The sequence below is a fragment of the Ambystoma mexicanum genome, chromosome 8 (genome assembly GCF_040938575.1).
Source record: "Ambystoma mexicanum isolate Mex_15411 chromosome 8, UKY_AmexF1_1, whole genome shotgun sequence".
Lineage (NCBI taxonomy): Eukaryota > Metazoa > Chordata > Amphibia > Caudata > Ambystomatidae > Ambystoma > Ambystoma mexicanum.
In genome coordinates, this window is record NC_090929.1 from 336,803,862 (window position 1) to 336,829,749 (window position 25,888).

At 48.5% G+C, this 25,888-nt stretch overlaps 1 long non-coding RNA gene across 1 annotated transcript; it reads right to left on the bottom strand.

Moving 5' to 3' along the window:
• Positions 1–16,468: 16,468 nt before the first annotated feature.
• Positions 16,469–21,776, bottom strand: LOC138473586 (uncharacterized). The gene is made up of 2 exons (XR_011268799.1): positions 21,678–21,776; positions 16,469–16,888 (listed from the first exon to the last, which is right to left on the bottom strand). It is a non-coding gene; the product is annotated as an uncharacterized lncRNA (long non-coding RNA).
• Positions 21,777–25,888: the final 4,112 nt, after the last annotated feature.

Sequence of the window (25,888 nt, forward strand, 5' to 3'; positions counted from 1 at the left end):
TGCTAATACAGAATGCCTCCTGGTCAACACATATGCCCCATGCATTGATGCACCCGAATTTTTTGACCACATCCTCGACATTCTCTCGGGATATGTTGGAGTCCCTGTTATCTGGGGAGGGGACATGAATCTCATCCTCGACACCGACTTGGACAGATCCGGTGCTGCACCTAGAACACTGTCCAAAGCCGCTCGTCGCCTCCATGCACACATGACCACTTCTGGGCTGGTAGACGCCTGGAGAGTATTTCACCCATCATCGAAAGAGTTCACATTTTATTCCTCTGTCCATGACAGCCACTCCAGGATTGATCTTTTTCTTTTCTCCGCGGGGCTCATGGGCAAAACGCTCACCACACAGATCCTGCCACGCACTTTATCCGATCATTCCCCGCTCATACTGGACATCGCCTTACACCCGGCCCTTCCCCAGCACTCCACCTGGCGGTTTAAGTCAGATGCACTGCACAATATTGTCTTCAAGGCTGACATCCTCGCAAATATCTCCTCGTTTTTTGATAACAACAAACGTCACGACACTACAGATGGGGTGAGATGGGAGTCCTTTAAGGTTTTCATCAGGGGCATGTGTATCTCTAGGGAGGCGGGGGTCCTCAAGGACATTAGAAACTCTCTGCGCCGTTCCGAGTCCAGACTCAAGGAGCTGGAGCGCGAGTATGCAACTACCCCCTCTCCACCCACGCTTGCACAGATTAGAACTGAACTGGACGCATTCGAGTCCTTTGCCCTTAGGGAGATAAAATACCTTGCCCGACCCGTTGCGGCTCGGAAGTATGGTGAGGGAGAGAGACCGGGCCGCACCCTTGCTCGCCTTGCCCGTGCCGAGGGAGGCAGGGCTCAGATTGATAGTATCACCGACAAAGATGGAATGAGGCATTGGTCTGATCGCCCCATTCTCGGGACCTTTGCAGATTTCTATGCCGCCCTTTACGCCCGGCAGCCAGAGCACTGCCCGCAGGACCTGGACGACCTCATAGACCGCATCCCAATGTCTCTTATTTCCCTAGCCACCAAAGAACAACTAGAGTCTCCCTTCATCCTTGACAAGATCACCGCTGTAATTTCGGCCCTCCCTAAGGGTAAGGCCCCCGGCCCAGATGGCCTAACCGCCGAGTTCTATCAGGAACATGTCGCCCTCCTTGCTCCACGTCTTCACGAGGTTTGGGAGGAGTCGCTGCGCCTCTCTACCCTCCACCGGTCCCTCCACGAGGCCGTCATCACGGTGCTTCCCAAGCCGGGCAAACCGCTGGATGAATGTGGCTCCTATAGACTCCTGTCCCTCATCAACACTGACACTAAAATCTTTGCTAAAATTATAGCAAATAGGTTCCTCCCCATCATGAAATACCTGATTCATCCTGACCAGAGCGGCTTTGTCCATGCCCGTTCCACGGCATTAAATATTCGGTGACTGTTTAATGTTATCTCTAGAATCGACCCCCAAGCCAACGCCGTAGCTGTGACGCTTGATGCCCAAAAGGCGTTCGACATGGTCTCGTGGCAATACCTTTGGGCGGTGCTGGAGAAGATGGGGGTCGGCCCGTACATGATGTCCTGCATTAAACTATTATACACTGACCCCTTGGCCAGGGTCCTGGTTAACTCACATCTGTCGGCTCCCTTCTCCCTCCACAGAGGGACACGGCAGGGGTGCCCGTTTTCTCCCTTGTTATTCGCGATGGCCATTGAGCCCATGGCGGATACTGTGCGAAACAACCACGGGCGCAAAGGGATTCGCCTGCGGGACACCCCCGAAATTATATCACTGTATGCCGACGACATGCTTTTATACATTAGAGACCCCTCAATTCACCTTGACCCGATCATGCGCGAAATTATCAAAATTGGCACATTCTCGGGCTTCACCATAAATTACAATAAGTCTGAAATCTTTTCCCTCACGCCCTCAACTTCCCAACCTGCATGCGAATTTCCTCTCAAATGGGCCCCTGAGGGCATCAAATACCTGGGGGTTCAGGTGTCCCTCTCAAAATCCTCCTTATTGTCCGATAACTACGGGGCTGCCGCGCAATATGCCAATGCCAAGATGGAAAGATGGCGAAACCTCCCCCTTTCACTTTCAGGGAGACTCTCCCTAATAAAAATGATTATAGTCCCGAAGCTCCTATACGTATTTGCTAACGTACCACTTTGGCCCGGGAGATAGTACTTTGAGGACCTGCACGCGGGATTTGCTTGATTCTTGTGCCACTCTGGTGCCGTGCGCAGAAAGTGGCAACATATGACACTACCTTATGAGAGGGGCGGCTTCAATGCGCCGGATCTCGCCCAGTATTGGATTGCCGCTCAGGCTCAGCACGCTACATATTGGTACCACCACCAGGACCCCCCCGTATGTCAAGCTCGAAATCCTTGCGACCGAGGAGGTAAATGTCATGTCCTTGATCCTTTTTCACTCGAATCGCTCTGAGGCCCCTGCTGACCCAGTGGCCTCCACCATAAGGGCGTGGCGGCAGATCCTGATGCCCGGTTCTGGCTCCCCCCATATTACAAATGGCTTCCCCTTTGGTCATTCCCCGGCCTCACCCCCACACAGGATAGGCTCCTTATGCGGCACTGGTCGGACCTGGGATACAGATCACTCTCCGACCTGTTCCCCGATGGGAAATTCATTACCCCTGATACCTGGAGACCGGGGCACTCCAAGTCCTCGTTGGAGCTGCTGCAATACTTCCGACTTAGGGCGGCGGTCCAAGACATGTGGCCTTCGTATCTAGACGAACCCCCTGGATCCCCCGAGGTCTGCTACATTGCCAATTCTGCCGGCGGTAAGGGCATTGTATCCTCCCTGTACAAAATGTTGATGGCGCAAGCTGTTGAACCCCCCCACACTGTTCGAGATGCTTGGTGCCGCAATCTGGGATTAGACATCACGGATGATATGTGGACCAAAATGTGCATGCACACACGCAAGGTTTCTCTTAACTCCAGAGTAAGATGTGTTCAATACAAGTAACTTAATCGCCTGTACTACACACCCTATGCGATTGGGAAGTTTGCCCGGGAACAAACCCATCCCTGTCAAAGATGCAGATCTAATGATGCGGACCATGCTCACATGTTCTGGTCCTGTGGGGCACTGGCCCGTTCTGGGATGCGGTGCTTGAGACTCTCTCCGAGATTGTGGGGTTCTCTGTCTGCCCTGACCCTTTGTCTCTTCTATTTGGGCTGTGGGAGGGATCAGAGGCGAAACGGGAGGCAAGGTTTCTGAATGTGGCGGCAATTGTGGCCAAGAAATGTATCCTGCAATGTTGGAAACGTAGATCCCCCCCCCTTCCCTGGAAATGTGGCTGAAAGCCCTCACCTGGACACGATCTTGTGAAGAAGACTACATTAACATGTTGCCTAGTACTGCTCGACCTAAAAACATATGGACAGGGTTTTGTAGCTATTTGAACTGAAAGGTGGATCTGGAGCTTCTATCATCTCCTCCGTCTCCAGATCCGGGGACGTATCACACTGCACGATAATGCCGTTATTGCTACCAGCCCCAATCATGATCATGTGTGGCCTACTGCTGGGCCTGTCCTTTGTCATTCACGCTTGAAATATGTAATGTGTGTTGTTGTTGCAACTTGTAGTGTACCAGCTACTACTTTTTTTGCCAATAAAGAAAAGTTATTAAAAAAAACAAAAAAAACAAAAAAACAATCAGGCAAGCTTTACAAATAGCAGACAATAAATAAGCACCTTTTTTATGCGCAGTTACAATAATATTTTGCGCAATACGTCTTCACACTTTGTTCATTAAACATGTATCACGCATATCATCATAAGTGATCTTTTCATGAGCCATCAAAATGCATATTTACAAAAGACAGTGGGACTAATTGCAAGGCCAGCGGTGCAGTGACAAAGCGGCAGTGATTAAGTTACTGCCACTTCTGCAGCACCGCCAAATCGTACTTTTTCCCTTGAAGTGGAGCATTTACCTCCAGCATCATGCTCCACCACTTCATTGGCTGTCCTTACACATAATCAGGCTTCATACATATGATTGACACGTTTCACTAAAAGAAGATGAACGAATAAAACATTTCTGCAAAGGGCTAAGTGGTTGCTCACTTATAGCACGATGCAGAATGGTTTTATCGCTCCAGAGGTGGCTTGCTTGTTAGATGCAGACGATCACTAACAAGGATTAACGATGGCGACAGCACTGAGCTACCTTTACAAATCGAGTACGAGTGTCTGCCTGTGTTTTTTGTTGTGATAATTTGAGTAACTTCTCTAAATCATCCAGTGTAATTAAAGATGAATTTCTACGTGGTTACCATAATATTAATTTATATAATTTGTATACTGTTTAACAGATAGAAAAAAGTGACCCTGATGAAGGGATTAACAAATCCTGACACGCGTTGAGCTGATTATTTTATTGTATTGTATTTTGTTATTTATATAGCGCTCTTTCTCCATTTGTATGACCTCAATGAGCTTAGTGGTTGGAACGCCCTCAGTGACGGTAGTCAATGTGCAGGAAGTTCTAAGAGTTTTAGATTAGGAGATACGTGTGTGCATTTTCGCTGGCCTAGGGCTTAGGTGGCTGGCTAGGATGATTATGACAAATTAAACTGATGGGGCCTCATTACGAGGTTCGCGGAACGGGTTACCGGGCTCCGCTAATGGAGGCGGACCCGTTAAACCCGCCCTGTGAAATTACGAGGTCCCCTCACGGGACCCGGTAAGGACGCCTGGCCAAACCAGGCATCGTTACCGGGTCCCGCGAAGGGAAGAGGGAGCAAACAACGGGCCGCTCGTAATCGGCCCGTTGTTAGCTCCCTCACCCATTCCGATTGAGCCCTATTGGGGCTCAGATGGGAATGGGGAAGGCCCGGGCCCGCGTTCCCAGAGGGAGGAATTACCGGGCCCTCCGTACTCGGAATGGCCCGGTAATTCCCTATTCTGGGAACCCGGTAAAGGAGCCCGGTTTGGCGGTAGCCATGGAGCTAAAAGCTTGGCAGCTCTCATAGGGAAGCTGATACCACCAATTTTGGCAAGTCTAAATCTGGGTACTACCAGGCAGTTGGAGTTGGCTATTCTCGTGGGTCTATTTGAAGTTTTTCTTTTTATTTTGTCCGTCAGGTAACTGGGAGCAGCATTATTAAGAGCCTTATGGGTCAAGGAGATAATTTTTAGATGGATTTTGTTGTCAGTAGAGAGCCATTTGTGTTGCCGCCTAATAGAGGAGATGTGCTCCCTTTTCTATATGCCAAGTGCAGCTCTAAGAGCATTACTTTGTAACGTTTGGAGTCTTTGGGTGGTGGCTTTGTTAGCACCACTGTAGAGGGCATTGCAATAGTCGAGTCGGCAAAGTATTAAGGCTCTCGCCAGGATCAGGCAGCTATTATTGGATAAGAAGGGCTACCTGCTCTTATCAATTTGCAGGTGTAGGCTGTGGTAGAAGCTAGGGAGTTGACCTGTTTAGTAAAAGACAAGGAAGAATCAAGGTAAAAACCAAGTGTTTTTACTTCCCTCGAGACTTTGATCACATTTCCATCTATGCTGAAAGCAGAGTAGTCCGGGCCCAATTTGTTGATGTTGGCTTGTGTGCCCAGAATGATCAACTCTGTCTTATCATCATTCAGGCAGAGGCCATGGGTTGCCATCCATGCCTGAATGATGAGGTACACTCTGTTCACCAACTCCCTGTCCTTGCTCTGATCCCCAGAAAGCGGGAGGAGAATCTGTGTATCATCTGCATAGTTACTGTAGGTGATACCTAGATTATCCAGATCATCGAACAGAGGTTTGGTGAAAATGTTGTATAGAGTAGGGGAGACGCAGGATCCCTGGGGGACACCACATATGATGGGTATGGGGTTTGCTGCTGCCGATGGGGAAAAAACTCCCATAGTTCTCTGACTCAGAAAGGATTCTATCCATCTGATGGCTTGTGTGGAGAAGTAAGCGGCAGAGTCCAAATGTCTGCAGAGGGCCTTGTGGTCCACGAGATCGAAGGCAGCTGAGAGGTCTAGTAAGAGGAGGAGAGATGTCTTACCTTGATCTCTCAGTTCGTCTATTTGGGTCTTTAAATCGATATGTGCTGTTTCCATTCCGTGTAGTGGGCGGAAGCCAGATTGTCTAGCTCCTAGTAACTTATGCAATTCAAGGCGTTTTTGAATCTGCGTATAGGCCACTTTGTCCAAGATCTTCAGAAGAAATGGAACTGTGGTAATTGGGTGGTAATTAGTGGGGATAAGAGGGTCTAGTGTCTGCTTTTTGAGCAGCGGGAGCACCCAAGATTGTTTTTAAGTTAGCAGGGATGATGCCTGTGGAGAAGGACACATTAACAAGTTTGGATATAAAAGGTGATAAATCTCTGGCAGCGTCTTTTATTAACTGTGCTGGGTAGATGTCACCTTTGCAGTTAGATGGTTTGAGGGTAAGGATGATTTTCTCTATCTCTAGTGTAGTAGTTTTGGTGAAGGAGAATTTACTGGTTTGGGGATTGTGGGTAGCATTAGGTGGTGGCATAGGCAGATTAGCGAGGTTGAGCAAGTCTTTTTTTTAGTTGAATTTTGTTTTGGAGGGTATTTATTTTGTTAGCTAGAGCATGTTGGATATCTGTGCACCAGGTCTGGTCCTTAGTGCAAGTGTCTGGTATGGCAATGGGTGATTCAAGTTCCTTCAGTATAGAGAAGAGTTCCTTCATACTTGAATTAGAATTGGCAATGCGATCATTGTATGAGTTCCTCTTTGCCAGGCAAACTTCATTTTTATTATGGCCGGAGATAGATGTTAGGTTAGCCTTATTCTCATCAGTTGGGCATAGTTTCCAATTAGATTCACATTTTCTCTTAGTAAGGCGAAGTGCCTTAAGTTCAGGTGTAAACCATTTATTTAAGTGGGCTTTAGGTTTACTCGTACGCATTTTAAGTGGGGCAATTTTATCCATAGTCTCAGTCATTATTTTATTATAATCGTGAACTAGAGTACTAGGGTCTAGGTTGTCTGGTAGTGCGTTTAATGTAGGGAGGATGGCCAGTATGACATTGTCTATTGTCATGTTCTTCTTGTTTCTAGTCAGGCACGATGGTGCCGTGGGAACAACTGTGGAGGATGGTCGGGCGGTTAAGAGGTTGAAGGACACTAATGAGTGGTCAGTCCATGGTAAAGGCGAGATAGAAGAGATGGCTACTGTACAGTTAGAGTCAACGACCCAATCTAATATTCTACCCTTTGTGTGGGTGGGATTATTGACTTTTTGGGAGAATCCTAGGGAATTAACGGCATTGGCAATGGTCAAGGCGTGCACGTCCGCTTGGTCATTAAATCCTAGGTTAAAGTCCCCTCGTACCAGCAGTTGTGAATTGGTTTTAGCATTATTGGTTAGAAGCTTATGCAGATCCTCTTCAAAGGTCCGAAGCGGGCCTGGAGGTCTGTAGATTAGGTGAATGGTTAAGGATTGAGTATTGTTTATAGGGAGTTTGGCAGTGAGGGCTTCACAAGATTGTAAGGTTTGTAGGGGCTAGCCTTAGCGATAGGTTCGATTTGGAAATAATGGCAATTCCACCTCCGCAGGTGCCCTCTCGGTCTTGCCTGCATATAGTGTAGCCTTTAGGGATGGCCAACATGAGTGATGGGCCTGCTGCCTTGTGTAGCCAGGTCTCAGTTATTGCAATAAAGTCCAAATTCTCCTCAGTGATTAGATCCGCTATATTAAGGGCATGGGCAACTAATGACCTAGCATTGAGGAGCGCTCATTTATAGAAGTGATCCTTGGTTTCCGCTTTAAGTTTTGTAAGATTTGGAGTACTTTTAGCACTAGATTTTGTCTTAGATTTAGATATTTGTGGGTTCATTAAGGCTAGGGTGATATTGGAGGCATTACATTCCTTATCATTATGGGGTTTCGTCTCCCGTTTTGTAAGAGGGTGGAGTCGTCTAGGTATCTTGTGAAGTTTGTTAAGTCTAGCTCGTAATTTATTGTTTCTATCGTAGGTGGAGCTAGGCTGGGAGGCATAGGCTGTTGGTCCTGGCATGGTCAAGTCCAAATGGACATTTGAACCAGTTACCTACAGGCCTGTGTTATGTTATTTGATATATGTATAGGGCCTACTGACATTGCAATGGCTTCAAAGCACTGTGGGCTGGAAGGCCCTTCGGATGAACGTAGTCTGTGCAAACATGCAAATAAAAAGAAATTACATTGCATGCAAACAGTAATTCGAATTAGGTGAATATTCAATTACTAGCAGAGTTGATTTGTTTAAAACATTATGAAAATCATGCAGAGCACTGGGCTCAGGTGCAGAGATGACTGTTGTGCCAGTGACTATGTGACAACTGGATCAACTTTTTCATGGCACTTAGCTGTAATCTATGGGTTGCATTGCAAGGAGGGAATGGGCATTGTAAATAGTAGATCAACCCCTAGGACATGGGTGCACAACATACGGCCCGCGGGCCAGTTGCGGCCCGCCATGCTGTTTTTTCCGGCCTGCGAGGCACAAAGACTTTCCTAATGGAGGGTGGCCCGCAAGCAGCATCGGCCGCCCTCGATTAGGAAAGTCTTTGTTGTCTTGCGGGCCAGACAAAACACTGGCCGTCATTGGCACAGCACACACGCACCACGTCACTCCTACGAGCCACGTAGTGCGTGTGTGCTGCACCAATGCAGTGCCAGCACTATGGCTGGCGTGGCCAGTAAGGCTTGATGCCGGAAGGCATTTCAGCCTTGCTTGCCAAGCCAGCCGTAGTACGATTCCACTTACCTCGCCAGCGTTCCAGCTTACCTGCCTTCCAGCACGTCTCCGGTAAGTGGTCTGTGTGTTTGTGTTTGTGTGTCGGGTCTGTTCTGCTGTATGTTTGTGTTGTGTATGTTGAGATGGGGGGGCGGGGGGCGTGTCGGATGTGCATGAATGTTTGTTTTTGAGTGTTTGTGTTGTGTATGTTGAGGGGGGGTGGGGGGCGTGTCGGATGTGCATGAATGTTTGTTTTTGAATGTTCGTGTTGTGTATGTTGAGATACATGTATGGGTGCATGCTTCAGAGTTTGTGTGCTGAGTTGGGGGGTTTGGGTCTGTATGGGTGCATGCTTGAGAGTGTGTGTGCTGAGTTGGGGGGTGGGGGGTTCGGGTCTGTATGGGTTCATGGTGTATGCTTGAGAGTGTTTGCTGATGGCGGGTTCGGGTCTGTATGGGTGCATGTTTGAGAGTGTGCCGAGTTGGGGGGTGGTGGGTTCGGGTCTGTATGGGTGCATGTTTGAGAGTGTGTGTGCTGAGTTGGGGGGTGGGGGGTTTGGGTCTGTATGGGTGCATGTTTGAGAGTGTGCTGATTTGGAGGGTTTGGGTCTGTATGGGTTCATGGTGTATGCTTGAGAGTGTGTGCTGAGTTGGGGGGTGGGGGGTTTGGGTCTGTATGGGTGCATGTTTGAGAGTGTGTGTGCTGAGTTGGGGGGTGGGGGGTTCGGGTCTGTATGGGTGCATGTTTGAGAGTGTGCTGAGTTGGGGGGTGGCGGGTTCGGGTCTGTATGGGTGCATGTTTGAGAGTGGGCCGAGTTGGGGGGTGGGGGGTTCGGGTCTATATGGGTGCATGTTTGAGAGTGTGTGTGCTGAGTTGGGGGTGGGGGTTCGGGTCTGTATGGGTGCATGTTTGAGAGTGTGCTGATTTGGGGGGTGGGGGTTCGTGTCTGTATGGGTGCATGTTTGAGAGTGTGTGTGCTGAGTTGGGGGGTGGGGAGGTTCGTGTCTGTATGGGTGCATGTTTGAGAGTGTGTCTGCTGAGTTGGGGGGTGGGGGTTCGGGTCTGTATAGGTGCATGTTTGAGAGCGTGCTGATTTGGGGGGTGGGGGGTTCGGGTCTGTATGGGTGCATGTTTGAGAGTGTGTGTGCTGAGTTGGGGGGGTGGGGGTTCGGGTGTGTATGAATGTTTGTTTTTGAGTGTTTGTGTTGTGTATGTTGAGATGGGGGTGGGGAGGTGTCGGATGTGCATGAATGTTTGTTTCTGAATGTTCGTGTTGTGTATGTTGAGATGCATGTATGGGTGCATGCTTCAGAGTTTGTGTGCTGGTTGGGGGGTTTGGGTCTGTATGGGTGCATGTTTGAGAGTGTGTGTGCTGAGTTGGGGGGTGGGGGGTTCGGGTCTGTATGGGTGCATGTTTGAGAGTGTGCTGATTTGGGGGGTGGGGCGTTCGTGTCTGTATGGGTGTATGTTTGAGAGTGTGTGTGCTGATTTGGGGGGTGGGGGGTTCATGTCTGTATGGGTGCATGTTTGAGAGTGTGTGTGCTGAGTTGGGGGGTGGGGGGTTTGGGTCTGTATGGGTGCATGTTTGAGAGTGTGCTGAGTTGGGGGGTGGCGGGTTTGGGTCTGTATGGGTGCATGTTTGAGAGTGTGCCAAGTTGGGGGGTGGGGGGTTCGGGTCTGTATGGGTGCATGTTTGAGAGTGTGTGTGCTGAGTTGGGGGGTGGGGGGTTCGAGTCTGTATGGGTGCATGTTTGAGAGTGTGCTGATGTGGGGGGTTTGGGTCTGTATGTGTGCATGCTTGAGAGTGTGTGTGCTGAGTTGGGGGGTGGGGGGTTCGGGTCTGTATGGGTTCATGGTGTATGCTTGAGAGTGTGTGCTGATTTGGGGGGTGGTGGGTTCGGGTCTGTATGGGTGCATGTTTGAGAGTGTGTGTGCTGAGTTGGGGGGTGGGGGGTTCGGGTCTGTATGGGTGCATGTTTGAGAGTGTGCTGATTTGGGGGGTGGGGGGTTCGTGTCTGTATGGGTGCATGTTTGAGAGTGTGTGTGCTGAGTTGGGGGTGGGGGTTCGTGTCTGTATGGGTGCATGTTTGAGAGTGTGTGTGCTGAGTTGGGGGGTGGGGGGTTCGGGTCTGTATGGGTGCATGTTTGAGAGCGTGCTGATTTGGGGGGTGGGGCGTTCGGGTCTGTATGGGTGCATGTTTGAGAGTGTGTGTGCTGAGTTGGGGGGGTGGGGAGTTCGGGTGTGTATGAATGTTTGTTTTTGAGTGTTTGTGTTGTGTATGTTGAGATGCATGTATGGGTGCATGCTTCAGAGTTTGTGTGCTGAGTTGGGGGGTTTGGGTCTCTATGGGTACATGTTTGAGAGTGTGTGTGCTGAGTTGGGGGGTGGGGGGTTCGGGTCTGTATGGGTGCATGTTTGAGAGCGTGCTGATTTGGGGGGTGGGGCGTTCGGGTCTGTATGGGTGCATGTTTGAGAGTGTGTGTGCTGAGTTGGGGGGGTGGGGAGTTCGGGTGTGTATGAATGTTTGTTTTTGAGTGTTTGTGTTGTGTATGTTGAGATGCATGTATGGGTGCATGCTTCAGAGTTTGTGTGCTGAGTTGGGGGGTTTGGGTCTCTATGGGTACATGTTTGAGAGTGTGTGTGCTGAGTTGGGGGGTGGGGGGTTCGGGTCTGTATGGGTGCATGTTTGAGAGTGTACTGATTTGGGGGGTTCGGGTCTGTATGGGTGCATGCTTGAGTGTGTTTGGGGCATAGTGTTTGGTTGGGGTGAGGGGGCCCTGGGGCATAGTGTTTGGTTGGGGGTGAGGGGGCCATGGGGCATAGTGTTTGGTTGGGGGTGAGGGACAGGGGGAATAGTGTTTGGTTGGGGGTAGGAGCCATGGGGCATAGTGTTTGGTTGGGGGTGAGGGGGCCATGGGGCATATTGTTTGGTTGGGGGTGAGGGGGCCATGGGGCATAGTGTTTGCTTGGGGGGTGAGGGACAGGGAGCATAGTGTTTGCTTGGGGGTGGGAGCCATGGGGCATAGTGTTTGCTTGGGGGTGAGGGACAGGGGGCATAGTGTTTGCTTGAGGCGTGGGGGCCATGGGGCATAGTGTTTGGTTGGGGTGGGAGCCATGGGGCATAGTGTTTGGTTGGGGTTAGGGGGCCATGGGGCATAGTGTTTGGTTGGGGGTGAGGGACAGGGGGCATAGTGTTTGCTTGGGGGTGAGGGACAGGGGGCTTAGTGTTTGGTTGGGGGTGGGAGCCATGGGGCATAGTGTTTGGTTGGGGTTGAGGGGGCCATGGGGCATAGTATTTGGTTGGGGGTGGGAGCCATGGGGCATAGTGTTTGGTTGGGGGTGAGGGACAGGGGGCATAGTGTTTGCTTGAGGCGTGGGGGCCATGGGGCATAGTGTTTGGTTGGGGGTGGGAGCCATGGGGCATAGTGTTTGGTTGGGGGGTGAGGGACAGAGGGCATAGTGTTTGGTTGGAGTTGAAGGACAGGGGGCATAGTGTTTGCTTGGGGAGTGAGGGACAGGGGGCATAGTGTTTGGTTGGGGGTGGGAGCCATGGGGCATAGTGTTTGGCTGGGGGTGAGGGGGCCATGGGGCATAGTGTTTGGTTGGGGGTGAGGGGGCCATGGGGCATAGTGTTTGGTTGGGGGTGAGGGACAGGGGGCATAGTGTTTGCTTGGGGGTGAGGGACAGGGGGCATAGTGTTTGGTTGGGGGTGGGAGCCATGGAGCATAGTGTTTGGTTGGGGGTGAGGGGGCCATGGGGCATAGTGTTTGGTTGGGGGTGATGGACAGGGGGCATAGTGTTTGCTTGAGGCGTGGGGGCCATGGGGCATAGTGTTTGGTTGGGGGTGGGAGCCATGGGGCATAGTGTTTGTTGGGGGTGAGGGACAGGGGGCATAGTGTTTGGTTGGGGGTGAGGGACAGGGGGCATAGTGTTTGGTTGGGGGTGAGGGACAGGGGGCATAGTGTTTGGTTGGGGGTGGGAGCCATGGGCATAGTGTTTGGTTGGGGGTGAGGGGGCCATGGGGCATATTGTTTGGTTGGGGTGAGGGGGCCATGGGGCATAGTGTTTGCTTGGGGGGTGAGGGACAGGGGGCATAGTGTTTGCTTGGGGGTGGGAGCCATGGGGCATAGTGTTTGGTTGGGGGTGAGGGACAGGGGGCATAGTGTTTGCTTGAGGCGTGGGGTCCATGGGGCATAGTGTTTGGTTGGGGGTGGGAGCCATGGGGCATAGTGTTTGGTTGGGGGTGAGGGGGCCATGGGGCATAGTGTTTGGTTGGGGGTGAGGGACAGGGGGCATAGTGTTTGCTTGGGGGGTGAGGGACAGGGGGCTTAGTGTTTGGTTGGGGGTGGGAGCCATGGGGCATAGTGTTTGGTTGGGGTTGAGGGGGCCATGGGGCATAGTGTTTGGTTGGGGGTGGGAGCCATGGGGCATAGTGTTTGGTTGGGGGTGAGGGACAGGGGGCATAGTGTTTGCTTGAGGCGTGGGAGCCATGGGGCATAGTGTTTGGTTGGGGGTGGGAGCCATGGGGCATAGTGTTTGGTTGGGGGTGAGGGACAGGGGGCATAGTGTTTGGTTGGGGGTGAAGGACAGGGGGCATAGTGTTTGCTTGGGGAGTGAGGGACAGGGGGCATAGTGTTTGGTTGGGGGTGGGAGCCATGGGGCATAGTGTTTGGCTGGGGGTGAGGGGGCCCTGGGGCATAGTGTTTGGTTGGGGGTGAGGGGGCCATGGGGCATAGTGTTTGGTTGGGGGTGAGGGACAGGGGGCATAGTGTTTGGTTGGGGGTGAGGGACAGGGGGCATAGTGTTTGCTTGGGGGGTGACGGACAGGGGGCATAGTGTTTGGTTGGGGGTGGGAGCCATGGAGCATAGTGTTTGGTTGGGGGTGAGGGGGCCATGGGGCATAGTGTTTGGTTGGGGGTGAGGGACAGGGGGCATAGTGTTTGCTTGAGGCGTGGGGGCCATGGGGCATAGTGTTTGGTTGGGGGTGGGAGCCATGGGGCATAGTGTTTGTTGGGGGTGAGGGACAGGGGGCATAGTGTTTGGTTGGGGGTGAGGGACAGGGGGCATAGTGTTTGGTTGGGGGTGAGGGACAGGGGGCATAGTGTTTGGTTGGGGTTGGGAGCCATGGGCATAGTGTTTGGTTGGGGGTGAGGGGGCCATGGGGCATAGTGTTTGGTTGGGGGTGAGGGGGCCATGGGGCATAGTGTTTGGTTGGGGGTGAGGGGGCCATGGGGCATACTGTTTGGTTGGGGGTGGGAGCCATGGGGCATAGTGTTGCACTCCAAGAGTGAACTCAATAATAAAGCTAAAACAGGCACAGTTAGGAGATGTACATCCTTTGCTTTTTTGGGGAAACCTGACTCAACGAAGGCCATACTCCTCTTGGAGAACCCAAACAGCAAACTACAGCAGTCCAAAATAACGGAATGTCCAATCAAGGGTCAATAAAATATATATAATTTAATTAAACAGACGATATACAATAACTACATTGAAATAAATGATAACAGTGGAAAATGTGTAGTACAAAATGTAAGTTTGAAATGCAATAAAAATCGTAACCCCTAAAAAACATATTCTTTTTCCATGTGTTTAATACAAATTGGGGGTTGAAAAAGCCTCCTGACATGTCCCGCCTACCGCCCGCCCACTTTTACTTTTCGGCCCACTATAACCCTCATGTAAGGTACTTTCGGCCCTCTGTCAAAATCAGTTGTGCACCCCTGCCCTAGGACAACTCTCTTACAGTTAAGGGCTCTGCTATACATCACATGCAGTCACATGCACATTACATGCACAATTGTCAGATATGTCAAAGATACATTCAACTCATGTCCTCTTGTATATTACATCAGCTTATTGGGAGATGTCTATTCCTTGGTTTCTAGCTACTTCTGTCATGTAGAAACTTCAAAGTGTGTGTTGTATAGGGTCTGCCATTGTTATTTTTAATCAGTCTTCTGAGATTTAAATGAAAATAAGGCACATCTGTGCCCTTGCACCTGTTCCTTGCACTTAAGTCCGGTTAAAAACAAGCACTAACAAAGGCAAATGTTTTGGCTTTTGTATAGGCATTATGTAATGAAAGTTGTCTTGTATAGCGCCCGCCTGCCACTTTTGGTGATCTAGCTGTTCTTGGTTATGTAAGAAAAAAGGGGGAATTGATTAGTGGGACAGTGGGCAAGGCAGATGCAAAACCTGAGATCTTGATAGGTTCAGCTCTGAAGCAACCAGTTCTGCAGTGCCAATCTGTTTTCTATGGGTTTGGGGGAGAAACTTGGGAGTATGTTATCCTTAGGGAAGAGCCCAAGACCTGATAGGCTTGGTTAACCGCTGATGTGGGAGAGTGTGACAGGCCTAAAGAGGAGAGCTTAGTCATAGCTCGGTTAGAGTTGTGGTGCTCACGGCTAGGCCTGTGGCGCCGTCTGTGGGGCATTTGTGTGTTGTGTAAGGAGATCTTAGAGGGGAGACAGTTAGTCAAGGGAGTGGGTGAATAAGCCTTACAAGGCAAAACCACCTGCAACGCTTCACTCCCACCACTGGCCACACACATACAGGCCTCTAGCTCAGCCTGCCCGCCTATGCTTGGTTTCTCCAGCTATTTTACACAGTTAAGAGTGCATTGAAAGCTCTTTCCAAGCACCAGTAGGCAAGTCCTTTTCTGGTGTGTGGTGTATAAATAAATGTTCACTATTACCTATGGACACCTTTTCATAGTTATGACAAGGGCAATTTCCCAGAGGAATGATGCAGCAGGCTCACATTACATTTCCAATTCTAATGCACCGGATTTGCATATTTTGAGGGAATCACACAAGGAAGTGTGTACATTTTTATAGTTCAATGTGAGCAAAAGGGTGGCTGCATCCTCCTGAGGCCCTGTTACCATTTATTATTATTATGATTATTATTATTATGTTATGATCGCTGTCCATTTTTACAAGTATACTTTTCTTTGAGGAAGTTCTAGTTCACGTAGTAAGCCGCATTGAGTGAGAGACTGCTGGAAAAAGTGAAAGTCAAATTGTGGGTATTCCATTAGTGCCACTTTACCACCACTTTCCAGCACCACCAAATGAGACGTTTGGGAGTAAAGTGCAGGAGACACTTAGAGCAGGTGGCTGGAAGTGTCTTCTCCACTTTCCCTCCAAAACATGGCGGAATTACCGTGGGCAGAATTACCTCCTGTGCAGTGGCGTCACCAGGAATCAAATTTAGGAGGGGCACAGAGGGGGCCAAAGACAAAAGTAGGGGGGGCACAGACAAATGTAGGGGGAGGACAGACAAATGTAGGGGAAGAACATGGTCACTGCTCATCTTAGGTAGGGGGGCACAGGAGGGGCACAGGGTTTCACAGCCCCCCAAGCCCCCAAGGGACTCCCCTAGCGACGCCACTGCTCCTGTGGTAATTGCTCCAAATCCACATTAAAGTCCCATGAACTCCAGGAATGGGGATCTCCATCACCATTCTACCACTTGCAATCAGGCAGATTTAGCTCAATTGTGAGTGGCAGTGATAGTATAGGGGTTTGTCGGGAATGCCCCAAGAACTTCAGCGAAACTCTTAGTGAGTCCCATTGCTTCTTCGGGAAACGGGTTTCAACCTTTACTAAACTGTATCTGAAAACGTTCAGTGCATTCCACTTGCATCTTGGAGCTGGGGCTATGGTGTCTGATGACTAATCCCCCACACTAACGTGAGATGGGGGTTTAGATTCTATTAAAGACAAGGAGGCGATTATTATGCATTACAATCTTTACTCTGAAACCACAGCAGCAAAGAAAAAACTTTTACAAACAAAAAAGTTTCAACAACAGAACTAGATAAAGTTCAATGTCAATGCATGGGGAACTCCCCAAACCATCATGGAGGATAGGTCATACCCTGCAGGGGACCAATGAGCAGGGACCCTCCTTTATATATGTCCATTACTCTAACGCCAACCCCTCTTTCTGCAGCTGACTTGCACCAGACGCCCAATGGAACGGTTGAACTGCGTAGCGCAGAGAAAAAGGATCCAGCGAAACCGGAGATCTCAACCTTTCCGCAGCCTGAAGCAATGAAGAAGTTCTTCTGGATAGGACTTCTCACCCGAAATCACGCACTCCAGAACTTGTAACTGCGATCCACACTCCTGAGCAGAACCTCAACTCGTACCTGTAAGAACAACAAGCAAGAAGGGTGGGTGGTTGGGAAGAACAACAAACCAAAGAATGTTCTCACTTGAACCACCTGTGTACATGCGTATCACAATTGTCATATCATATCATCTCATATCCAGGGTGGGTGGGAGGGATAATAATCGCCTCCATGTCTTTAATAGAATCTAAACCCCCATCTCACGTTAGTGTGGGGGATTAGTCATTCTATGACAAGACAGGAGGCTCATATTATGCAAGTTCAAAGCCCTTGCATCTCATTAGTAAGTACAAAATGATCCAATATAATAGATAATATAATAAAATTAAAGGAAAGGTAACATTTTTTAAATGCTTTCATTAAATCAATCTGTTGACCAATCAGAGAATTGCCCAAGACTAGGTTGCCCGAAAAGCTGTCTTATAAGGCAAAGTCAAATCCACTGCAAGAAAAACAGGAATGTGCCAAATCCAGCGTTCCTTACAGGCCACCAAAACCAACTGGTTAAAAGAGGGGAAAACATTGAACAAAGTTTTCCTATACTAATAGGTTAGGACAAAACCATCTGAAATAAACACCTATGTTGTTCAATCAAATATTCAAAACACTTAAATTCGTACCATTTTTGGGGACCTAGAAAGCAAACCCATGAAAACAAACACCTAGCTCTCCTGGAGATAAAGAAAAGTACCCCATAGGGGTGAAAGTCTTATAGGTTCCATCCCATGCATTAAAGGAAGATATCGCATTAGAAACAGGGCATGTCACAGAACTACACTGGGGAACCAAGAGGGAAAGACAAATCTTCAAAAGGGTAAAATGGGAGTAAAAAATCATTTTTATACATTTTTTAATAGGACAATCCATCCTGAGCGGAGCTGAAAAGCAATAGAATTAATCTACAATTGTCTTCAGACATATGTGTATACTAAGGAGGGAAGTCTTCTGGAGGCAGAAGCAGAATGGAAGAGAGGGCCCCACCTGAGAAGCTAAACCCGTCAAACCGCCAACACGGAGACCCTCAGACCTCCCGAACTCATGAAGAAGGACTCTGCTACCATGACAAAAGGCAGATATTATAAACCTGATCCTTAAGAGGCCAAACTTGGCAAGAAGAAAAAATGTATCCGACATCCAATCACTACCATTATAGTGATATCTAAACTCCTTTGTAGGTATGCCCGGTGCTTGAACCTTGATCCCTCCTCCCTGGTGATAAATCCCCTAGCGGATCAAAAGTAACCGAAGGAGGACACCAAATTTCCAAAATCTTAGCAAGACTCTAAACTGCAAAGAACTGATCACTAAATGGTTAAACTGAAGGTGTACACCAGAAGAGGTCCAACCTATATTTCAGCCAATTTGCAGATCTTTGAAGCTCACAGCACCCTGAGCTGGCACCTTACTGCAAACAAACTCTTGTGAAAACCCCAAAGGTCCACCTGCCATGCAGGTGACTATGATAATCAAGTCATCAACCAAATATATATCCCAGCACTCTGGTAATCGTAGCGGCAGACACCGTCTGAAAGTTAATGTATAGACTCTGGAACGCATCGTGATAGAGGGTCATAACGTGGATGGGGGATAGTATCACTCCTAGACCCCTCTATCCCACCAAGGGATATTGAGCCTTCCCAAAAGAGGAGAAACCTCCCCCACTTATCCAAAGGAAAAACCTTGCAATGCAGAAAGAAAACTACCCTGAGGACCACATTAAAGCCCCGCTTTACACCGTTAAGAGAAATAAATACCCACTAGCGCCTCTAACCAATCCCCTGACTGGACAGACTCCAGTTAACTTATTGAAATACCAGAGATTAGCACAAAGGAAAGTAACAGACGGGAGGGAAATGCTCAGTGCGAGTCTGCACTGGTCACCCGCCAGAACTCCTGTAAAAAGGAAAAAACTGAAACCATTGGATACTCCCAGAGGTGTAATATTATGATGCAATCTCCCCCAAGGATGGCAGGAAAACTGAAACCATTGGATACTCCCAGAGGCGTAATATTATGATGCAATCTCCCCCAAGGATGGCAGGAAGGGGAATGAGGGGGAAAGAACTCTGGATAATTATCAATGCCCTGTAAATGCAAGGTTGAGAAGAAATCTGGGACCACTGTCCCCTCAAACCCTGAGGTCTGAGTCACTGTATTCATGTGAGGCTGACTGGCCACTAAGGGAATCAGGGGAAGGAAAAACTAAGCACATTGTCCATAGCAAAACAGTACTTATACAGTACTACGAACCCTCAGGTATATGAGTGGTGCTTAACACTACTACGAGCGTTGTGTGGTGTGAGGTGTTCACTTATCGATCTCAGCAGGATAAAAGACTGATGTAGACCTTTCCAAAATTAGGAACCTGTATCAGAACGGTCAGCACGGATATGAAAACAGCACTCTAAAGAGGTTAAGCAACGCTCATGAGGGTACAGAAGCCTGCGTGTACTCCTCGAGCAGAGGAGAAGTTGCAACACACTGTTAGACGGTTAGCTGAACCATAGGCCAAGCTTTGGGAGGAAAAACATGAGGCAGGCGCCAGCAAGTTATTATTTGGCAACTTGTCTAACTGAAACCATCAAGTGTTTCCAAACACTCCATCCAAGTAAAACATGGTTGCTCAACTTGTCATGTAAAAAACTGAACGGTTACCCTCGAGCTGACCCTGTCTCCACCAGAAACCAAAAGAATAAGGAATGTCCAATGGGACAAAAGTAGGGGAGAACAAACGTCCCCACTAAAGAGAGCCTTAAGCCATACGGACCTCAATAGAGGCATAACGCATCATCTTTATTCTTCCTCATGTTGAGAGAAAATACTGTAGCTTAATCAGCACTGGTATTGGGTGGAGCAATTGAGGTCGGGAATCAAAACCTAAGGAAAGGACTGAGTTGTCCTGAAACTAACTAAGGTAAAGGGTGACAGAATTTTTAACTAAAAGATGAATGATAACACCAGATAGATGGTTAGAGAGGAAGGTACAACCCCATATGGGTCTGTTTACAACCACTTCCACACTCTTTTCTTTAAAGCACTTAATAAATAAAGAATATATAATATATGAAATATATATAAAATATCCAAAGAAGAGGGGTTACGCCCTCACAGGGGACCGAATCCCCGGCCCTTATATAAGCTGATACTCACTGAGCTTTCTGGGCCACTGACAATTCTGAAAAAACGCAAATGTGTTCCAGTCAACACTTAAAAATATTGTTTATCAAAGCGTACACTGAGCAAGTGCACCTCAACTGCTCACCCCAGCAGGGTGAGGCAACCAATAGTACACGAGGGAGCACCTCGCAGTAGGAACAAGGCGAAGCCTGAAACCGAGCAGGTTACTGCACGCCTACAAGACCAAACAATGGCGTCAGCCATATGCAGCACCTAAACAAAGCTGCCGACCTTAAGGAAGGAATACACTGAGCAAGTGCACCTCCAACTGCTCGCCCGAGCAGGGCGTGATAATCAGCAGTACACGAGGGGGTAACCTCGCATTAGAACTCAGGCAGAGCCTGAAACCGAGCAGGTTATGGTGCATGCCAGTTAAGGTAATTACCCAAGTAGCCCACTTTAAGGGAGGAAACACTGAGCAAGTGTACCTCAACTGCTCACCCTAGCAGGGTGTGGACACAGCCGTATACAAGGGGACCCCTCGCAGAAACCCCAGGCAACCTTGCCACCGAGCAGGTGACTGCACCTTTCCAGGGAAGATAACCCAAACAAAAGAAAACTGTCAAGTTGAAGGTAGGATACACTGAGCAAGTGCACCTCCAACTGCTCGCCCGAGCAGGGTGTGATAATCAGCAGTACACGAGGGGGTAACCTCGCAATAGAATCAGGCTGAACCTGAAACCGAACTTATGGCATCTACAGTGAAGGCAAAGCACATAACTTAAGAAATAAGTAAATGAATAAATAAACAAAGAAAATAAAATAAAACTGCAGACTGGCAGTGCATCGGGCTCTTGCGCTGGATGGTCAGACTTTGACCTAACAAACCCACAGTCTATCAGTAAACATTCTTTCTTTCCAGCACTAAAGGTAAGGAAATGTGTTGTGTCACCAGGGATACGAAATTACAAACATTTAACAAAACCACATTTTTACTATTAAAATGTTTGTGCTATAATCTTTCTGAAGAGGTCATGAACCGACCAAATGCCCATTAGTAAATCCCTGCTCAACTGAGCAAAAAAGGTGACAATCAAATACCTCCATTGTAAAATACAATTATTTAAAATATAACAATTAAAATATCTAATCTTAAAATATACAAATAAACATGCGCTGGTCGGCCGCGAACCCGGGTCTTCCTGCATGCTCTATATTTGAGCTAACTTGGCTCAGTACCGAAACAGAGGCTTTTGTTACAAACATAAGCCACAGGGGCAGGCCGAACCCAAAGCCTGCAGCACCTGGAATCCCCAGGTGACCATAAATCTGTCAAGGGGCACGAATTCAAACAGGCGAAATGAAGAGGGAACAGTGTAAACAACACTGCTCTCGCGCACGCCGGGAGCGAGTTGATTAATGCACTAGAAACACCTGAGTTTACAAGCGCGAGAAATTTTTAAAGAAGAAATAAATTAGAGAGCTCCCTCGAACTCACAACCTCATGGACTGTAGTCCAGAATTCAACCATTGCACCACTGCTTCAGCTGAAACCGGAAGTATGAGCATAATACATATTTTCTTTTTGAAAGACACCAAAATGAAACCAACGGCCGCACGCGGCTATCCAGATACATTGTATCAAATACACAAATTCCTTTATAATAAAAGGTAATTAACACATATTTACCATATAAATAATATATGTCATATTCAAACTAATAAAGCCTACTACTGACAAACAATGTAAGACACAACTGAAAGGGGTGACTTAGCTCTGTGGTGTCAGCAGCAAAGAAAGAGGGGTTGGCGTTAGAGTAATGGACATATATAAAGGAGGGTCCCTGCTCATTGGTCCCCTGCAGGGTATGACCTATCCTCCATGATGGTTTGGGGAGTTCCCCATGCATTGACATTGAACTTTATCTAGTTCTGTTGTTGAAACTTTTTTGTTTGTAAAAGTTTTTTCTTTGCTGCTGTGGTTTCAGAGTAAAGATTGTAATGCATAATATGAGCCTCCTGTCTTGTCATAGAATCAGGTGTTTTAGACTCCGCTTGTGGCGCACTTTCTCTTGCCTTTTCCGTTGGGCATACATGCCCAAAGGGGTGGTTGTGTGCAGAGCACAGACAGGTACAGAATACATGCACTTCATGAGCATATGAAACTATGGAGGGCACGGAGGGATAGAGTGCGTTGAGTAGTAGAGGACCGAAGCGCTAGCACAGAGCGTTGCAAGGCGGAGGTCACAGGAATCTTTATAGCAAACAACATTGGACAGTACATACATCTACAAACCACATGACGTTAACAAGCACATGAAGCTACAGTGTGCATGAAGATATAGAGCGCAGGAAGTTATAGAGCACATAAAGCTACCAAGCACATGAAGCTACAGTGTGCATGAAGATATAGAGCGCAGGAAGTTATAGAGCACATAAAGCTATCAAGCACATGAAGCTACAGTGTGCATGAAGATATAGAGCGCAGGAAGTTATAGAGCACATAAAGCTATCAAGCACATGAAGCTACAGTGTGCATGAAGATATAGAGCGCAGGAAGTTATAGAGCACATAAAGCTACCAAGCACATGAAGCTACAGTGTGCATGAAGATATAGAGCGCAGGAAGTTATAGAGCACATAAAGCTATCAAGCACATGAAGCTACAGTGTGCATGAAGATATAGAGCGCAGGAAGTTATAGAGCACATAAAGCTATCAAGCACATGAAGCTACAGTGTGCATGAAGATATAGAGCGCAGGAAGTTATAGAGCACATAAAGCTATCAAGCACATGAAGCTACAGTGTGCATGAAGATATAGAGCGCAGGAAGTTATAGAGCACATAAAGCTATCAAGCACATGAAGCTACAGTGTGCATGAAGATATAGAGCGCAGGAAGTTATAGAGCACATAAAGCTACCAAGCACATGAAGCTACAGTGTGCATGAAGATATAGAGCGCAGGAAGTTATAGAGCACATAAAGCTATCAAGCACATGAAGCTACAGTGTGCATGAAGATATAGAGCGCAGGAAGTTATAGAGCACATAAAGCTATCAAGCACATGAAGCTACAGTGTGCATGAAGATATAGAGCGCAGGAAGTTATAGAGCACATAAAGCTATCAAGCACATGAAGCTACAGTGTGCATGAAGATATAGAGCGCAGGAAGTTATAGAGCACATAAAGCTACCAAGCACATGAAGCTTTCAGGCACATGTAGTTATAGAGCACATCAATGAATGCAGCACATGATGTTATAGAACACCTGAAGCCATACAACACATGAAGCTAGAGAGTGCATGAAGTTATAGAGTACATTAAGCTATACATCACATAGAGCATGTGCATTTAATGAGCACAAGAAGCTGTGGATGGCATGAAGTTAGTGCACATCAAGCTATACACCATGTGAAGCCGCGCAGCACTTCAGGTTATGAAGCAAATGAACTGTAGAGCACGTGAAGCTGCAGAGGACATCAAGTTATTGAAAACATCAAGTTATTGAAAACATGAACTGAAGAGCACATGAAGCTACAGAGGACATCAAGTTATTGAAAACATCAAGTTATTGAAAACATGGACTGTAGAACACGTGAACCTACAGAGAACATCAAGTTATTGAAAACATGAACTGCAGAGCATGTGAACCCACAGAGAACATCAAGTTATTGAACACATGAACTGAAGAGCACGTGAAGCTACAGAGGGCATCAAGTTATTGAACACATGAACTGTAGAGCACGTGCAGCTACAGTGAACATCAAGTTATTGAACACATGAACTGTAGAGCACGTGCAGCTACAGTGAACATCAAGTTATTGAACACATGAACTGTAGAGCATGTGCAGCTCTTCTCAAGAAACCCTCTTCCGACCCCTCCTGCCCGGCTAACTATCGCCCTATCTTCATCACTCCCTTCCTGGGCAAGCTCCTGGAGAAACTGGCCATCTCCCAGCTTAACCTCCATGCTGAATCTGTTGGTAGTCTTCATGACCATCAATCTGGCTTCAGAGCTGCCAGAAGCACGGAAACTGCTCTCCTGAACATCCGTGAAGACCTGCTCTTGAACCTCGACTCCAACACTCCGTGTGTTCTCATTCTGCTCGATCTCTCCTCTGCCTTTGACACTGTCAACCATGCCATCCTGCTCAACCGTCTCCGGGAAAACCTGGGTATCACTGGTCAGGCTCTGGCGTGGCTGACCTCTTTCCTTTCAACTCGACCCTCCCAGGTCCAACTGGGGTCCTTCCTCTCCGACATCTTTTTCTCCACCTGTGGTGTCCCCCAGGGATCTAATCTCTCTCCCTGGCTGTTCAACCAGTATCTGGCACTCCTTGCCCACCGCATCGCCGCTCTCTGCCCTAATTTCCAGTGCAATGCGGACGATACCCAGCTCATTTTCAGGCTACCCTCAGCCTCCCCCTCTCCTTCCCTCATCTCTGACTGTCTGTCTGCTATCCAAGAATGGTGTGCCGCCAATGACCTCTGCCTTAATGCTAGTAAGACTGAGATTCTACTCATCGGTACTCCCACTCCCTCCTTCCCTGCAGCTCTCTGGCCGGCCTCCCTTGGCCCCCTCCCTGCTCCTACCTGCAAGGCAAAAAACCTTGGGGTCATCTTCGACTCCACACTCTCCTTCTCTCCTCATATTTCTGACGTCGCCAAGAGGTCACACTACCAGCTGCACCTCCTCAGAGGTATTCTTCCCTTCCTCTCCTTCCCCCAGAAGCTCACTGTCTCCCGAGCCCTGGTTCTCTCGAAGCTGGATTACTGTAACAGCCTCTATCTTAATCTGCCTGCCTCCACTCTCCGCCCTCTGCAACTCATCCAGAACAGAACTGCGAGACTTGTCCTTGGCCTCAAGCCCAGGGATCGTATCTCTCCAGGACTGAAATCTCTACACTGGCTCCCAGTGGCTGCGAGGATAAAGTTCAAAACCCTCTGCATTGTCCACAAGGCCTTCTGGGGCCTGGGTCCTAAATACCTTCAACTCTCTCTTCCCAAATATCTTCCTTCCCGAGCCCTTCGCTCATCCGCCTCCAACTCCCTCAGGGTCAGCCGCTTCTCGAAGCAACGAGCTGGGGGTAGATCTCTCTCCGCGGCAGGGGCCTCCCTCTGGAACAGCCTTCCTGCCTCCCTGAAACTCGAGGAGAACCATCTCCGGTTCCGGAAGCACCTCAAAACCTTCCTCTTTGCTTCTGCTTTCTCTCTCCCTCTCCCCTGCTGAACAGCTAATATTCTTCACTGAAACTGCACTGATCCTGCAACTGGACCTCTCTAAACGGCCTCGGCCCTGGGCCGAGCCACTCTCCACTTGCACTGATGCCCTGGAACCCCTCTGCACTGTGGGACTGTCTCTGTATCCCTACATCCCCCCCCCCTTCCCCAGCACTTGTTCTGCACTTACCTTGCACTTGCCACCAGCTGGCCCTATTTATTTATTACTTTACGCCACTTACCTTGTACTGCACTTCCCCCCTCCCCTTCCCCTTGCACTTTTCCCCCTCCCCCACCCCTGCACTTGCGCGATCTGAATGACACCTGCCCTAGTAGGATCGTTGTCTGTCTCCCCTTGTTCCTCCCCTCCCTGCCTTGTCGCGCCTTGAAACACCTGTGTATAGGCGCGTTACAAATACCATATCATATCATATCAGCTACAGTGAACATCAAGTTATTGAGCACATGAACTGAAGAGCACGTGCACCTACAGAGGACATCAAGTTATTGGACACATAAACTGTAGAGCACGTGCAACTACAGTGAACATCAAGTTATTGAACACATGAACTGAAGAGCACGTGAACCTACGGAGAACATCAAGTTATTGAACACATGAACTGAAGAGCACGTGAAGCTACAGAGGACATCAAGTTATTGAACACATGAACTGTAGAGCAC